Source organism: Wyeomyia smithii, chromosome 2 (assembly GCF_029784165.1).
Source record: "Wyeomyia smithii strain HCP4-BCI-WySm-NY-G18 chromosome 2, ASM2978416v1, whole genome shotgun sequence".
NCBI lineage: Eukaryota > Metazoa > Arthropoda > Insecta > Diptera > Culicidae > Wyeomyia > Wyeomyia smithii.
The window spans coordinates 174847224-174866585 of NC_073695.1; the positions used below are offsets into that span (position 1 = coordinate 174847224).

General features: G+C 39.4%; 1 protein-coding gene across 3 annotated transcripts in view; it reads left to right on the forward strand.

Annotated features, from left to right (window-relative positions):
- The window catches only part of LOC129719768 (ras GTPase-activating protein raskol), a 266716-nt gene that overhangs the window by 23057 nt on the left and 224297 nt on the right, over positions 1-19362 (forward strand). The window lies entirely within an intron of this gene.

Consider the following 19362-nt stretch of genomic DNA (forward strand, 5'->3'; position numbering starts at 1 on the left):
ACGCCCACCGGTACAAAGCTGCTCAAAATTATAGTTATTTGCTATTCAAATCTCTAGAACTGCGAGTCTGCGTCGAAACAGACCAGACAACAAAGTGGGATCTCTCTCGCTTTTTCTGTGGCATAGGACGGAAAGAATCCGCTTCAACCTGCACACAATAATTTCCTATCAAAGTGTACCTACCACCGAAGTGTTTGCTTTCCTGCTGACACTGACTTAGTTCCAATGCTTGCTTGCTCAGTCTCCGATCTCCGGTGTGTTGTAAAATAACTACAAGTGTTTGCCTACCTGCACCAGATCAAGAGACTGCATCTGATCTAGAAATAAAGGTAAACACAATCATTCAACCATTTATGATTGTTGCTGCTGCCTTGTGTTGGAAACACTTCCAGGTACAAATATTTGAACACTTGCTAATTTTTCCGTTTTGTGATGTGTAGTAGTTTATTTCCGTAAAAGTGGTTTATATATCTGCTTTCAACTGAATTTTCCAACATTAGAATTATTTTAATAACTAAATGAACCCACCCCCATAGTTTTGTTCCACACTGTAGTTGTGGTGCTTATGAAATTTTGCAGTTTGGTTTTTTTGTTTTGCGTACGATCTTTGTTCGCACCAGGCACCGTATCGTCACATACCTACCCTAGCTAGGATGAGGCTGCAACGTTCCGTTCACATGGGTGCCTTTGAGCGCAGGTAGATTTGAAATAATAAGAAACCTAATAACTTCGTTCTTCTTGGCTGATTTTAGCTGGCCCTATGTAGACAAGTGCTGCAAGCAGTAAGAGAATTATCCCATTACGACGAAGTATTACTCTGAAGAAATCTCTGCAGTTTGTGGGGAAATATTTGTGGCATGATATTTATTAATTAGCACAACACTAAGTGACAACTGGAGTTGGATATTGTATTTGATTTTTGTATGCTCCAATTTCTTCGCTTGAAGCCCGAGTTCCTCAGAACTCAACTCTAGTAGGTAATTATATTCATGTTTTTAACATGATATATCTTGTGTTTTACATCAACAATACTGCGTAGTTACGTTAAACCTTTACAGTTAGAGTTGTGCGAAACATGTTGTTAAATTCCAACACACCCGTTAAATATTGATTTTCCCCTTAAGAAAATTCGAAGTTAAAGCGAGATATGACCTGTTCATTGCACTTTTCCAGAGTGAAAATGTAGCTACATTCGGTAAATTAATTTTATTGTGTCTTTCGTTTTGCTCACCTGTGTAATATATTTACTAATTATTACTTCACGGTGCGCCGTTCACAGTTAGAAAGTTACTCGACTTTGATTGCGCATTTGCGGAATCCATTGGGTTTGAAATTTTCAGGTTCAAATTTCTGTTGCACGAGAAATGCTATGTCACTCAATGTCCGACACACTCCCACAACTTTAATGTTCATGATGTTGGCTGGATTAAAGAAAAAAATATCTCGTTCCCACAGTGATTATGTTTTCCGGTTCAAATGTTGTACGATGGAACGTGATGGATACATAAATCGTGACGACGCATGTAGTTTATAAATCAAGCTCTATCACTAAATGGCACTCACCGAATCCGAAAATTATGACCGAAATAAATGGAAAGTTGCGGCTATTTTTGCAAATTAGTTTCAAAAACGGCACAATGAAGCAATTTTTTGAGAAAATGTGAAGAAAAGGAGACACAAAATTAGTTGACTGGTTTTGGCCCACGTAGTTGGCAAGCTACCATACATTTGACGCGTTACCAACATCACTGGCACTTGCACCCGACAAAATGGTGAGCTTACCCTTATTTTATGTAGATTCGGGCAAGAGAACCAGAGAACCTCATGTTGGCTGTAATATTTGACTGCATTTTGAATAATTTATGAAATTCCATATATGTTTTGCGTATTGTTTGATATTTTAGCTAATATTTTATATATTTATTTTGTTCTATATTATTCACTCCCTGGACCACTTGAAAAGTAACTGTAAAATTGTTACGCTTGTATTGTACACAAAACTCACATTATGTTGTGTCAACCCATTTACGTCTTGAATTGACAAAACACATTGAATCTGCCATCGTATAAAACATCAGCTAGTTATTTAGATAATATTATGTTGGGCGAATGTTTTGTTCTGCCGCTAATTCTAGTGAGCCTCAAATGGAGGGCTGTCCGAATAGTTTACTACCGGATCTGAGAAAGGAAGCAAAATAAAACTGTCAAAGCCCATTCATTTTTCGTCGTCACTCACCTGCTTCAATGTGATCGGGGTCAGTCAAAGTGTGAAAAAAGGGAAACCCGAGAAGGCGAATGAACTAACGTAAGCCAACCGACCGGCAACAGAGGCAGTAAGTAGCGATTAGTTATTTTAGCTGCTGCCACCTCCACGAAGCGTGGAAAGCCCGCTTTTTGCGCTGCCTTCGGTCCTGGACATTTCGTTGAAACCCTTTTTAAGCTGTCGATTGTGCAGCTCGCTTAACAGTGGGTTGACGTTGGGCGGAAAAATGTAGGTTAGTAACACTTCGCTCGTGAACCTATTAATTATGCTAAAACAAAAAGCTGAAATTAAAACCAATTTCCTGTGAGCTCGCTGGCTTGAATTACAGTTATGCGGGTCTTGGCAGCGAGTTTCACTTTTCTGTCATTGCTTTTACGTTGCTAATAGTTCGTAAACCCATTTTATCGTTTAAGATACAGTTAGGTTCATTTTGCAAGATAATATGAGGTAGTCTATCAATTGATCTTTTTTGTTTAGTACCTAGTAGTGTTATGATTAATGAGATTTGAATGGCAACACCGAAGACGATTACGTTTCGCAGAGATAAGTATAATTTATAAGTGGATATTACATAATATTACCGTTTGCATCTCTTTTACTTACTAATTTTTACCTTTTGCTGTTTCATTTTCTTTTTTCTTTTCTCTTCTTTATGTTTTTTACGTTTTACCTTTTGCTTTTTACGCTTTATTCCTTACTTTTTACTTGTACTTGTAACTTTCTAGTTTATAGTTTTTACTTCTTACTTCTTACTTCATACTTTTTATTTCTTTTTTCTTACTTTTAACTTTTAACTTTAACCTTTACCTTTTTACTTTTTACTTTATGCTTTTTACTTTTTACTTTTTACTTTTTACTTTTTACCTTTTACTTTTTACTTTTTACTTTTAACTTTTTACTTTTAACTTTTTACTTTTTACTTTTTACTTTTTATTTAATACTTTTTACTTTTTACTCTTTACTTTTTACTTTTTATTTTTTACTTTTTATCTGTTACTTTTTACTTTTTACTTTATGCTTTTTACTTTTTACTTTTTACTTTTTACTTTTTACCTTTTACTTTTTACTTTTTACTTTTAACTTTTAACTTTTAACTTTTAACTTTTTACTTTTTACTTCTTACTTTTCACTTTTTATTTTTTACTTTTTACTTTTTACTTTTTACTTTTTACTTTTTACTTTTTACTTTTTACTTTTTACTTTTTACTTTTTACTTTTTACTTTTTACTTTTTACTTTTTACTTTTTACTTTTTACTTTTTACTTTTTACTTTTTACTTTTTACATTTTACTTTTTACTTTTTACTTTTTACTTTTTACTTTTTACTTTTTACTTTTTACTTTTTACTTTTTACTTTTTACTTTTTACTTTATACTTTTTACTTTTTACTTTTTACTTGTTACTTTTTACTTTTTACTTTTTACTTTTTACTTTTTACTTTTACTTTTTACTTTTTACTTTTTACTTTTTACTTTTTACTTTTTACTTTTCACTTTTTACTTTTTACTTTTTACTTTTTACTTTTTACTTTTTACTTTTTACTTTTTACTTTTTACTTTCTACTTTTTACTTTTTACATTTTACTTTTTACTTTTTACTTTTTACTTTTTACTTTTTACTTTTTACTTTTTACTTTTTACTTTTCACTTTTTACTTTTTACTTTTTACTTTTTACTTTTTACTTTTTACTTTTTACTTTTTACTTTTTACTTTTTACTTTTTACTTTTTACTTTTTACTTTTTACTTTTTACTTTTTACTTTTTACTTTTTACTTTTTACTTTTTACTTTTTACTTTTTACTTTTTACTTTTTACTTTTTACTTTTTACTTTTTACTTTTTACTTTTTACTTTTTACTTTTTACTTTTTACTTTTTACTTTTTACTTTTTACTTTTTACTTTTTACTTTTTACTTTTTACTTTTTACTTTTTGCTTTTTACTTTTTACTTTTTACTTTTTACTTTTTACTTTTTACTTTTTACTTTTTACTTTTTACTTTTTACTTTTTACTTTTTACTTTTTACTTTTTACTTTTTACTTTTTACTTCTTACTTTTTACTTTTTACTTTTTACTTTTTACTTTATACTTTTTACTTTTTGCTATTTCCTTTTTCTTTTTATTTTTTTATTTTTACTTTTTACTATTAATATTTTACTTTTTACTTTTTACTTTTACTTTTTAATTTCTACTTCTTCACGTTTGTTGTGAAAAGATCGTTTTACTTGTTTGGTAATAAACAGTCCCAGTCTCCACTCCACTCGGTCCATGGCTGCAGTTCACCATCTCTGCAGTCTGCGTAGTATCCAGAGATCGTCTTCCACCTAATTGATCCTGCTTGCCTACTGTGCAACTTTCTGACTCATCCATGACGGATTAAATTCTAGAACCATCTTTACTGGACTGTCATCCGACATCATTGCGATATGTCCAACCCACCGCAACCCATCTGATGTATCCCGTAGGTGGTCAACTTGGTGCGGTGGCAAATTCTGTTCGATCGGAGCATTCTCCGAAGACCAAACTATGCGCGACTTCCTGCCACAATGCGCCGATGAATTTCTGTGCTGGTATTGTTGACGGCAGTTACCAGTGAACCCAGGTACACCTCGTCGACCCCGTCGATTTCAGTACCGTCATCACCACTTGATCTCGAGATGGAAAGTTAAAACTGACTTCTCTTGGACCTCTTCCTTTCATGTATTCCGTCTTCGATGCGTTAATGACTAGTCCAATCTGTTTGGCTTCAGTCCGATGTAAGTAGCCGCCATCTTCACAAAGGTTTGAGCCACGATGCCAATATCGTGTGCGAAACCAAACTGCTGCACCGACTTTTTTTTAATCCCTGCTATCCTAATTACACCTTTTAGAGCAATATTAAACAGTAGGCACCAGAGGCAGAGACCATCAGTTTACCCTAAACCTCTTCGAGTTTCTTAAGAACTCGATAGTGCCCTCGGTATTCGAACCAAACATATCACTCGATCCAACGTTTCAAGGGGTTATATACCTTTTTGGTCGAGCAAAATGAGGGAAGTTTGAATTTATTTTTAAGTGCATAGCACCATTTTCATTGCATCAAAGTGGTATTTTTCTTAAAGCACATTTTATCAACAACAAGAAAATACGTTTGATTTTGAAATATACCAATCAGGCTTCGAAATGGTCACGGTAGAACCACTTTTCACTGCGATAATCGTCTTCTTCTTCCTCTGCCGCTACCAAGGCTCGCTGTCTGAATACATTCTTGAACAAACATGTCAAATGAGTATCGCCATTACGACGTTATTTTCCTCAAACGTATTTTGACATTTTTTCTAGAAATGAGAATTACGCACGTTGAGTGCGTGTATTCTGGGAATTATTTATATCATTGTAATAATATTTCTCAACATAAATGAACGAAGTAGACAGAAATAGGCCGAAATAACATCGCTAAACGATTGACAGTGTGCATCTCTTTGATACGCGAGTGTCGTTTGACTATTCTTTTCTTTCTGTGAGCTGAGCGGCGATGATTTGGTTATTTTACATTTACGAGCGAAAGCCGACTGTGACGCACGCTAAGGAAGCGAGATCAAATGAAAATGGTGACCGTTTACAAGCCTGATACCAATTATTACTGGAGTAATGGCCGTTTCCCCGAAACGCTGTTTTTTTGCAGAGGCTTGCGGTGATCCTGATAGAGACTCAGCGGATCAACCGAAATCAAAAAACTCATATTATTTCATTAGTTTAGAAGTGTGCCGTGTCCTTGAACGATCGCTTTTATGAATATTTTGTTTTCAGTGCAAACGGGAACGTTTTTCCTAAAAAATGCACGTTTTGAGCGCAAAAAATTGTGTTAAAAAAATTTGTATCCTTTGCGGGTACTGTTGAGCTTCTCGCAGAACTTGCGAGTGTCGTTAGCTTGGTAGAGTTCTTCCGTCGCTATGAGATCTCGATCATTTTGTTGGCGCTTTGTTCTGCGGAGAACTAAGTTGTGGCTGTTCGGTACTCGTCGATATTGTTCTACGTTCACAGCAGTTTTCGACCGGGCTGCGTTCTTCTTCTTGACTAACTGTTTGAATTCGTCGTCAATCCAGTCGGAGGCTCTAATAACGCTACAAAAGTGCTACCTATGGCGGATTGAATACTCCTTCAGCTACTTCCAAGAGTAGCCGCGCCAAGCTGTTCTCTGTGGACACTGCCACTAGCTGCTGCGCGTATTTTTGTGCAACCTCTGGTGTACCGGAACTGCTGTATATTTGGTCGCGGCGTTCGACTTCGGCGGCTATCGCGAGTTTTGAGTACATGCATACAACTACTAGGTAGTGTTTCGAATTTATATTCATACTGGGGTAAGTGCGAACATTGATAACGTCTGAGAAGAACCTGCCGTCGATAAGAACGTGATCTATTTGATTTTTTGGATATCCTTGTGGAGAGAGAAGTTGAAGAACCGGCCCTTTATCCTCAACTTGCACATCCTCGCGTTGATCGGCTGCCACCCCATAACGAGTAGGCGCATCTTGCTATGATACCGGTTCTCAGCTCGCTGGTGGGGCCACAACTCTGGTTCCAATCGTAGTCCTCATTTTGTCGCCTAGGTCTATGCCGATTGTTCCGATTTATATTATCTCTTACGTTGTTTGTAACATATTGTTTTCCGGGCGGCTTTTTGGGCCTTTCTCTCCCATCTTGCCGCAGGATCATCGAGTCAGCTCTGTTTAGATTCCCATGCTGATACCAGGACGTTGATTAGCCGCTCTTAACATGGATATCAGACGCTGTTTTGAGCCGCACCATCTTGGTGAACAGACGTTCGGGTTCACGAAGCATTTCCTCTTCCACCGAAATATGCAGTCTATTATGATCGTATGAACCGTAAAGGCGTGAGATAGGAACTTGTGAGGGCCGGAGCTATGTTTGACGCTCCCGCGAAATCGCCAGAAATCTGTTTACGTGGGATGTGGATGATCTTCGTAAACACAAGTTCTGCCCTAGAGCTTAAACTGGAACAAAATAAAACATTATCGCTTTCTAATCATTCCTGTGAATTTTAATAGCAAGGATGACTGTTTAGGACACTAAAATGAGTTTTCTCGTAAGCAAACGTAGAAAAATCCGGCGTGCAATTACTCTTCAGCCTTTTGACGCACTTCTTCATTCACTAGGGGCACCGAAATTCACCGGAATGGTTGAAAAGCTCAATCTTTCACTTTTTTGTGTTATTCTGCGTCCCATAAAACGATGGATATCATTCTTTTTCTAAACGGAGTCAGTTCAAGCCAAAATTGTGTCGAAAGCACGGTTATACAACTAAATATTATACTCAGATTAGCACGTAAGGTTTCGTTCCTAAACCACGTGGTCATAAAGAGGGGGACGGGGGGGGGGGGGGTTGTCAAAAGACCACGGAAGACCACGCACGGGGGTGGGGGGGTTAACGAAATGACCACGTGGTATTTTTTCCTGACTTATAATTTATTTTTGCCACCAAGTCAAGAATGAAGCTTTTGCATCTTTTACTCCGAAATATAGAATGTACTAGAAATTTAATACCAAAAATTAAAAATTTACCTACCATGGAGCAAAGTGCATTTTTGGCACTTGACAAATAAAAAGAACACGTGGTTAAAATCGTATATGGGTGAGGGGGGGGTTGGACCAAAAAACCACGAAAGACCACGGGGGGGGGGGGGTACGGGGGGTATAAAAAGTGATTAAAATATGACCACGTGGTTTAGAAAGGCCCCTAATCTGCTGCGGTGAAGCAAACATAAAATAGCGTTTTCACAGAGAACGCATTATCTATATTCGAGTCTTGTGCTTCTGAAAACTCGAAGTCGGCCATTTGTGGCTTCAACACCGTTTCGCCTTAATAAAGGAAAAGTTTTATTTGAATAAATAATTACAATTACAGATTATATCTTGAATAGAGTGAATCACTTTCAATCACCTATTTAACATAATCTTGAATAATCATGTATGTAGTTAAGCCACAGGTTTTGATTTGTGTACACGTGCTCAGAAGAAATTACTACAAACATCTGCAATTACAGCTGTTCCTTATCTTCGTTTATGGACATCCGGCCGTATCACGGCTTGCGGGTACTATCATGCATAAATAGTGTTTAAATAAGCTCTCCACAACGCCATCATGGACAATGATTGCTTGCACGAAAACCTGCCTCATGGTTACGAAATGTGAGTGCTAATTGAATCTACTTACTAGACAATTCGCAAGTCGCAGAGTGACTGTTCGCCACATTTGACCCACTTTTGACACTAGTTAAACACAGAAGAAAAACATCTTGTAAAATGGAAGATGACCTATTAGGATTACATTGATATATTGTACGTTGATAGCTGCTACTGGAACAAAAACTTCTTAACGATATAATACAACTGTTAGATATAGAATAACATTGCATATAGGACACCATTTTAAATTTTCTTTTTTATATCGATTTTTATTTTCGGGCTATTTTTTTCGTATTACATGTTGATGTTGTATACCCAGGCCCGGATTTACGATTGCGTGACCCAGGGCCTAGTTTTGTGAAGGTAACCCAAAATAAAGTACGGTAAATTGGTCAGATGTATTTAGAACATCCTTCGAGGTTCCTTCGCTGGAAACCTATCAATTATATAACTAATCAACACTTAATTCCTTCAGTATATCGTACTCGCAACCTTATGCCATATCTGAAAGCTTTTTTTTAAATGAAGGGGGCTTGTTAGTAGTTTAAGTGTTCATGATAAACATTAGTAAATAATGAGTATGTGTGTCCAATCACAAATGGTGACTTCTCAACACTATTAGAAAAATTGTAATTTTAATTGTTAGGATTTGTTTGCTTTCGCAATTGGGACTTATCATTCGTAGCGATTCAAACCTACTTGTGAAGAAAGGGGATCTGAAAGTCTTTTATTCCTCGTAGTAGTAGCCTATTTTTGATTTGTTTCATCTTCGAAAAAGACCTTTTCCCAATTGCGCTTGAAATCATTAGTTTTTAATTGAAAACAGTTTATTATTTTCTTGGTTTGTCGGGGCCTCCAAAATATGCACAAATTCAGCCCCTCTCTACATTCAACTCTGTGCACGCTGCTTGCGTACAATGTTTGTAATCAACTTTGCGCGAAGCTAACAAACGATTTCTCTTATTTTCAAACAGAATGATAAACAACGGCAATGTTGGGTACATAAAATAAAAAAAACTGTCTGCTGTGCGAAGCTGTGAGTGGGTGTGCATCCATTAACGAACGGTACGCCTGCCGGTTGATAGACGGCAATTTTTGATAACTTTGACGACAGAGCGTATGAGAAGAGTCGGTAGTTTTTATGGTGGTGGTAACAAAAATAATAGCCGTTTTTAAATCATAGTTATTCAGAGTGCACACGAAATATAACCTATCATCAAGCTTCAAGCAGATAGTTAAGGGGAAATTTATTGCTTCCGTTTTTGGTATTGAGGCTCTGTCGTTGCAGTTATTCGTTGATTGTAACACTTAGGCATCTAGTAAGGTGTTGGTAACTTAACCGCATTGCATTATTATTGAATACTATGCAATGAAATATTATACATCTTAATCAAGGAATGTGCTTTCAAGATAAGAATATATTAGGTTTATATTACCAAATGCTTCATAAATCATTTGGGTAGTTATGCAATCTATTCCAAAAAATGCAAATCGACTTATTTCAGCTGAATGCGCTAGATAGAAAGGCAAAGACTCTCGTTCTGTATATGTAAACCGGCATTGTTTCTTGGAGTTGTAAGTTTCTTCGAATATACGACACGGGCAGCATAATTTGCTGGTGGCACACAAAGGAGCGCAAAGTTACGACCAAAACAATCTGTTTTCCGCGAACGTCTGGCCATCAACTTGAACTCGTTTTAAGTCTTCTCCCAATCGGACGAAGGCAGATGAACACTGGTTTATTACTTAAATATTTTATACACAAACCATAGGCATAATTTTCAGCCTAACTCGTTTGTATGATCCTGTAGGAGCCTATGACCACTGCTACCATTAGGGTAGATGACCCAATAGTTGTGGTAGCACCAATAGTTGCGGCATCGCTTTTAAATTCATCGTTTAAACTAATTAGAACCGAATCGCTTATGCTACATGTTGAAGAAATAATAGATTAAACATAAGTACATATGTTACTACAACAATATATACTGAAAATATCCAAATTACGGAAGAATACTGTATTTTTCAGAAACTTACTCGGAAGGCACCACTCACTACCCATTTTCTTATTTTGTCCACGATTGTTTTAAGATTTGTGTGTGGTTTTAGTGCGATTATTACTCATATAATTATTTTCCCAGATAACAGTTTATTATGGGAACTGATGCATAGGTGAAGTTCGTTAATAGATGATCATATTATTTATAAATTACTTCCTCCACTATTGGATCACAGGATACACTATGCTCTTATAGTTGCGGTATGTTTCGCAATTCTGATTTACGTTTATTAGAACATATGTATGTGGGACTACTTGTGTGTATTAGGGACAAGCAGGTACTAGGGGACATACCTAAATGATGTAACTTATTACTATTCAATTTTTGAACCCTACCTTCCCCTGCCACCGTGTATTTACCGATACTTCATACATGATCGGCCACAAAAGCTTTCGCTCTCACCCCCAAAATGCTGTATTATGCATTTATGACCTCTTAATCGATGCTTACCCACTGCTTTTGGTCTTGTAATTCTTTTAACGAGCCTTTCACAGCTTCAGTCGCTCTTTTAGTAAACACTAACGTCAAAAATGTAAGCGCAAACATGGTACGAAGCAGAGGTGTTGAGAAGTCACCATTTGTGAAGAAAAAATTCTTCTGAATATTTCAAAATGAGCGCCATTGGTCTTTCTCTTCAGCCAACTTTAGCCCTTTTCAAATATTAGTCTAAAGACATTTTATAAAAAGTATGCAAAATTTGTTTTATTTTAATAAAACCTGCATACAACAATATCGCACGCTTAGCCTTGGGGCTAATAGCGGTCTCGATCAACTAGATTAGTTGAGAGAATTCGTTATCGATATTGTTTTTGGCACATTTTGTATGTGTAGGATAAGTATAACGATACACCGTGCCCAAGTGCTGAGTCGAGAAAATTTTCAGCTCGAAAAGATCCTCGACTCGATCGGGAATCGAACCCAATATCACAACCGTGTGGGAAAGCTAGCCGACCGACATCGCTAACCACAGAGCCACGGGGACCACATTAATAAAACCTACATACCCTCACTGAATTTCGCCAACATCTGACCAAATTGGCGCAAAATCCGTCTCTTAGTTAATTTCGTGCATTTTTGTATTTACTTGCAAACCGACTTGTCAACCTATTAAAAACAATATGATAAATAGTAAAACAATCAAAAACCACTTCAAGCGAGGCGAATACCTTCATTTAACCAAGCAAACACGAATGTTTTATATACCGCAACTACAGGAACACCCATTCACAACTATAGGAACTCTACCGCAACTATTGGAACAAAAACGTGCAACTTATTTTAGTTAATTTAAACCCTCAAAGCGGGTTCAAAGTCAATTTTAAGGTGCAAAATTATCAAATAGAACCCAATTCAACAGAAAATAGTGAAACGGACCAGCTAGATTCGTTTTTCTTAGCCAAAACATGGCTAAACATGCATAACTCGTGCTTAGCTCCTCCACTATTGGGTCATTTACCCTAGTTAGATATATTGTGGTATGTTATTAAATATTCATATTGGTTAATACTTTCCTCACAATAGTGTCTACAGTACTGATCAAATTAGTATATGTATGATTTGCTTGATTATGACACCTAAACCAATCCAATAATAAGCAATCGCAGTCGTATTGTTTTTTTTTCCTACATTTATCCCCACAAACTAATTAAATCAAAATCTCACACAAATTATAACGTCATGAAATGTACTTCACGGCAAGGTGAAAATCTGAAGCACGCCAGTTCAGAATGTCGGATCGCTGGGTTAGAGTACGGCTGAAAAACAGTACGAAAAATAATTTCCATTCGCTACGGCGGAGAGGCCACGCTCGGTAGGCCAGTGTTTCCAGGGAAGACAAGAGAAGAAATACAAAAAAAAAACAGAATCAACTATGTTTAGTTATGGATGCGGAAGCCGGTTATAAGTCATAACTGTTCGAGTGCCCTGCAACCTGCGGTCTTTTGAATTTGGGGGAATGATACTACGCTGTTAGTGATGCTACTATTTTTCGACGGCTTGGAAGATTAGAATTGCGGGGGCAACCAGGCTGTGAGCGAATGGGGGCAAGTTTATTATATTTTTTTTTTCGTTGTGTGGTTTAGTCTAGTAACGGAAAACCTGATTATGTATATGTACATCCATTTATTCGTTGCATTGGAAAGGTTGATGTAATCTGTTTTCTCTTGATTGCAGTTGTCCGTAGAGTTGCATCACATTAGATAAAGAGAGCGGGAGTGGATAAAAACTTTATTAGAATAGGAATTTTAAACGTGCTTAGGATGATTCTGCGGATGGCACAAATTTTCTTAATTCATGTAGTTTATCATAATAACTCACTCTTATTTCTCTAAATGGTTCGAATGTTTCGATTAATTAAAGCCAAAGAGATGAAAAAAACGACCATTGAGAACTGCACATATTATGACGATACAAGCTGCCGACTGAGAAAAGCATGAATCATATTAAATAATTACTTGAGGCACTCCTCAATATTGCTTGACTAACCAGATGATTTGCAGAGCGTTGAACAATGCTCGTGGTGGGAAGACGAATCGTCTCTAGATGATCCTTGCATTTTCATTCGAATGACTTGTGCTGTGAAACGGGTGGTGACAGGGTGGTGACGAAAGCAGTCAGTCTGGTGTCTCCAACAGACGCTAGACATACGCAAAACCAAGGCGATGCAATTCCAGTCGATATGGCGCGAATGGTTGATGCAAGAAAGCACCCGGACGCGTCGAGCCGCCATGATATTTCTAGCTTTGGGTCGCTGCCGATGTGCTCAGTGCTTGACAGGCAAGGGATGAATTAGTGCAAACTGGATGGAATTATGGTCAAGGCACGAAACATGTCGTGTGGTTGAGCAAGAAAACTGTTTGTCGATAACCTGAAGCAAAATTGAAAGTCAATTTACTTAGCTCAAATGCTAAAATTGATCAAGTCGTGATTGACAGAAAATTGTTTGTGGTTGGCCCAACGATGAGCCTGCTAGCTATCCTACTAAGGCTGTTGTAGTTTGAATAAGCACAACAGCACTACGTGACATATGTAATTTTTGCAATTTGTAATTTCTCAATTTGTTATGTTAACTGGGTCATAAACCTTCTAGGCTATTTCAACCGCATGATGTAACCATTTACAAGTAGTGCGAAATTAGGTACAACTTCAGGAATATTTGAAAATGGTTTTTACCTACACTTGATCACCAGCCCAAAAACTGTGGTTTGTGAGTAACTTGAGGCGGCATCCATTAATTACGTAACGCTCATAAGGGGGAGAGGAGCTATCCATGAGCGTTACGATTTGTTACATGGGGGAGGGGAGTAGGTAAGATCAGCGTTACGTAACAATAAATCTCTGGAAAGACTCTCCGAAAACGAGCATTTTCATTAAGCAAATTCTTCTACAGCGTTACGTAATTTTTATGGGGGGGGATGGGTGTTTGCGTTACGTTCCGTTACATATGGGGGATGGGGGCTCAAAAATTGGGTTATTTGCGTTACGTAATTTATCGAAGTAGCCTAAGTCATTTTGCTTATTAGAACAATATGCGAAGTACAAACAAAGGGTTAAGCGTATAGCGTTTGTTAATGCTCAAGATGATGTTTGCTTTTCAGAGATCAGGGTTTTGTTCATAGTTGAAGAGAGGAAGAACAGACTGCACTGAGGGAATTTGACAGTACCAATCATTCTGATTTTCGCAGTAAAACATGTTTATGATTTGAAGTAGCGCCAATGGCAATTCACGGATAAACAAAAGGAAAAGATAATAAATCTAATGCATAAAGTGATCAATTTGAAACCTCAAACTTATTCAGTGATATATATGGAAGCAAGGATGTGCAAGTTGAGGATGAAGCGCCGGTTCTTCAACAACAGCATCATCAATATATACTGGTCACATCAAGGAAGCGTCATTCGCAGGTCTACGGGACGTGAAAGTCGTCATTGTGTACAACGAGCGTGGAACCGACGGGCACGGAACAGCTAAAACTCAGTCTTCCGAAGGAAGAAGCGCAATAAGAGGACCAACATCGTATAGCGGTGGAAGAGCTGTAGCAAGCTAAAGACACTCGGAAGTTCTACGAAAAGCTAAACAGCTCCCGCAGAGGCTACGTATCTTACTTACTTTGCGACAAATCGTTGAGACATGCCGAATCCGGAACACGCCTCCACAAAAGATGGTCTTGGGTTGCTCCCCTCCAGTCTCCCCTTACACCTGCTGCTCTGGCATCCTCGTCGACAGCACACATCCAGCGCGTGCGAAGTCTGCCTCGAAGTCGTCGGCCTCCATCCGGTACTCTGCTAAATATTATCTTCGCCGATCGCTCATCCGTCATCCGTGCTATCAATGTGTTTGAATACTTCGTACAGCTCGTGATTCATGCGCCTGCGCCACATCCCATTTCCTAGTTTGCCTTCGAGTATTGATCGCAGATTTCTACGCTCGAAGACTCCAAGCGCTTGACGATCGGCCTCCTTCCCCGTCCACGATTCATGTCCGTAGAGTCCTATAGAGCGCAAATTTCGTACGGATCTGTAGGCTACGGCACCTAAGCCGGCTGCGCAAACCGTAATAAGCCCTATTCGCTGCCTCAATCCGTCTCTTCACCTCGCAGCTCACCTCGTGGTCACATGTCACGAGAGTACCAAGATAAACAAATTCGTCGACTACTTCGAAAGTATCCCCATCCATCTCCACCGCAGTACAAACTCCCGCAGAACTACCATGCTCTCTGCCAGCCACCAGTTTTGTTAGGAAACCATGTTCAAGCATTGTTTGCCACAGTTCGTTGCGTTTCACTGTATAGTACGCAGCCTCAAAGTGGTGGTGGGTTCCCCCTGTTCCCCTCGACGACTCTCCTATCTTCCTCACCGCCACCTGTGATTAATCGGTAATCAGGTTCCTCTCCCTGTCATTACACATGGCAGGTACTGACACGTTTCTTACAACGGTGAAGCTTCTTCTCTCGGTATTTCTTCCGCATCTGACGCGTCACAAGATCAGCTGCTACTAACGTGTTGGCCGGTTCTTCTCTTTCGTCATCTCTAGGCACTCCGCATCGAACCACCCACTACGCGTGGTTCCCGTTATCATAGCTATCACTTCTCGCGCTGTTTCGCTGACCGCATCATGGATGTGCTTCCACTGCTCGTTCAGGTCCACTCCAGTTGGTTCACCGATCCGTCTGCAGCAACTCCTTCCGCTGATAACTTCTGGATGTCCAGACGTGTCTTCTTCGCCGATTTAAATACGTTGGACGGCAGGGCGTGAATTTTACGAGATAGTGATCCGAGTCGATGTTTGGCCCACGAAAGGACCGCACATCTATGACGTCTGGAAAGTGCCGACCGTCGATCAGCATGTGGTCAATCTGGGAGCAGGCCTATCCATTGGGGTGTCTCCAGGTGTGCTTCCGAATGTTCAGACGTGCAAAATGGGTACTACAGATGGCCATACCCCTGACCGCGGTGAAGTTTCTTAACCTCAAGCCGTTTTTTTTTTTTTCTTCATCTATAGTTTATTTGACACGGCACAAATACAATTCAATGTTTAACGGCGCCAATTATATCTGGTAGCTTACTTTCTAAAGTATCTTAATAACTAAAAGCAAATTTTTTATCCTCGCTGCCGACTACGAGCTGAAACTAAATCTAATTAAAAGCTAGAATATTTTGCATTAAAAGCACAGGTTTGCTGTTTGATGGTTTTCATTGCCATAGGTAAGCAGCATATTAAATTTGTTCCGCTGCTGGGCCAAGATATTACGGACTGGCATATTGGGTTGTTTCCATCGGGCCTTGAGAGTATCGTGCGGGTCTGATTGCTGTTTCCGGATCCGGGGTCTTAACGTGTTCTTGTCGTTTGGTTGGATGTAGGCGGAAGGGGATAGGACTAAACTGGGGCGTGGATGGATTTCAGGAAAACGTATATAAGGGACATGTAGGATAGGTCACGGCTCGCCAAGACATCACGAACAGGAACAGCCGGCTGCCTACCTTCGGCCTGCAGGGAAGCTATTAATCTAGACCTGGCGTCACGGTGTACAGGGCATGACCAAACAACGTGCTCTATGTCGTGATAACCTTCACCACAGGCACAGATACCACTTTCCCCGAGCCCAACACGACGGAGATGCGCGTCAAATCTATAGTGATTGGAAATAAGCCGGGACATCACGCAAATGAAATCCCGACCTACATCCAACCCCTTGAACCACGGGTTCGTCGACACCTTGGGGATTATGGAATGTAACCACCTTCCCAGTTCCCCCTTGGTCCAAGAATTTTGCCAACTGATGATCGTATTCTGACGTACAAATGCGAAAAATTCATTAAAGGCAATTGGTCTTTCATAAATATCACCGTTTGTTGCGCCCACCTTAGCCAAAGAGTCCGCTTTCTCATTACCCGGTATCGAGCAGTGAGAAGGGACCCACGCTAAGGTAATCTGAGTAGATTTTTCGGATAAAGCACTCAGATGTTCCCGTATTTTCCCCAGGAAATACGGAGAGTGCTTAACATCTTTCATCGATCGGAGAGCCTCAATGGAACTGAGACTGTCCGTAAAGATGAAATAATGGTCCGTGGGCATTTTTTCGATAATCCCTAGGGTGTACTGAATTGCAGCTAATTCTGCGACGTAAACAGAAGCAGGATTATCGAGCTTATGGGAGACGGTTAAATTGTTATTGAAGATACCGAAGCCAGTGGACCCATCAAGAAGTGATCCGTCAGTGTAGTACATATTGTCGCAGTTGATGTTTCGATATTTATTGGAAAAAATTTTGGGGATCTGCTGCACGCGTAAGTGATCCGGGATTCCACGAGTTTCTTCTATCATGGATGTATCGAAAAACACAGTAGAATCAGAAGTATTTGATAAGTCGACACGATTTGGAATATTCGAAGAAGGGTTAATATTTTGGAACGTGAGATTGAAATACAATGTCATAAAACGGGTTTGAGAATTAAGTTCGATTAACCTTTCAAAATTTTCAATCACGGGACGGTTCAAGACCTCACATTTGATTAGAATACGAGAAGACAGGCTCCAGAAGCGGTTTTTCAATGGTAGTACTCCAGCTAAGATCTCCAAACTCATCGTATGGGTCGATTGCATGCAACCCAAGGCGATACGCAAACAACGATATTGTATTCGCTCCAGTTTGATCAAATGTGTGTTTGCTGCGGAGCGGAAGCAGAAACACCCGTACTCAATAACAGACAGTATCGTTGTTTGGTAAAGCCTTATAAGGTCTCCTGGGTGGGCTCCCCACCATTGTCCGGTTATTGTACGAAGAAAATTCACTCTTTGTTGACATTTTTTCATCAGATACCTCACGTGACAACCCCAGGTGCTTTTAGAGTCGAACCAGACACCAAGATATTTGTGTACCAAAACCTGAGAAATCGTTTTACCCATTAATTGTGTTTGAAGCTGAGCAGGTTCATGCTTCCTAGAAAAAACTACTATCTCAGTCTTCTCCGGAGAGAATTCGATACCTAGCTGTAAAGCCCAAGCAGACAAATTGTCCAAGGTATCTTGCAATGGTCCTTGCAAATCGGCAGCTTTGGCTCCTGTAACAGAGATTACACTGTCGTCTGCAAGTTGTCTTATCGTGCATGAATTTGCCAGACATTCGTCGATGTCATTTACATAAAAGTTGTAAAGAAGGGGGCTTAAACATGAGCCCTGGGGAAGACCCATGTAGCTAATGCGAAAAGTTGCCAAATCGCCATGCGTAAAATGCATGTGCTTTTCGGACAACAAATTGTGCAAAAAATTGTTCAAAATTGGAGAAAATCCTTGTCGGTGAAGTTTACCCGAAATAATGTCAATAGAAACGGAATCAAAAGCCCCCTTAATGTCCAAGAACGCAGACGCCATTTGTTCTTTGCGAGCATACGCCAGCTGAATATCTGTTGAAAGCAACGCAAGACAATCATTCGTCCCTTTGGCACGGCGGAAGCCAAATTGAGTATCTGATAGTAGACCATTTGATTCGACCCAATGGTCTAAACGACGGAGTATCATTTTTTCCATCAATTTCTGGATACAGGATAGCATTGCAATCGGCCTATAAGAGTTGTGATCAGAAGCTGGTTTCCCTGGTTTTTGGATGGCGATCACCTTCACTTGCCTCCTATCCTGCGGTACAATGTTTTGCTCCAGGAACTTATTGAACAAGTTCAACAAGCGCCTCTTGGCATTGCCGGGTAGATTCTTCAACAAGTTGAATTTGATTCTATCTAACCCAGGCGCGTTATTGTTACAGGACAGGAGGGCAACTGAAAATTCTGCCATCGTAAAAGGTGATTCTATCGCGTCGTGGCCCGGAGACGCATTGCGAACAATGTTTTGCTCAGGAACAGAGTCCGGACATACTTTCCTGGCAAAATCAAATATCCACCGACTTGAAGACTCCTCGCTTTCGTTGACCGTTACGCGATTCCGCATTCTTCGAGCTGTGTTCCAAAGAGTGCTCATCGATGTCTCCCTCGACGTCTCGTTCACGAACCGACGCCAATATCCGCGTTTCTTTGCTTTAGCCAAACTTTTAAGCTTGGTATTAAGCTCCGAATACCGTAAATAGTCGCCAGGTATACCTCCCTTCTGGTTGGCCTTCAACGCGTCGGATCTTTGCGTGTAGACATCGGAGCACTCTTGGTCCCACCACGGAGTGGGAGGCCGTTCTTTGATCGATACGCCGGGATATTTCTTCGTTTGGGCTTGCAACGCGGCGTCGAGAATCAAGCCCGCGAGGAGGTTGTATTCTTCAAGTGGTGGATGATGTTGAATCGACTCGACCGCTTTTGAAATCATTTCCTCGTATAACTTCCAATCGACATTCCGTGTGAGGTCATACGGAAT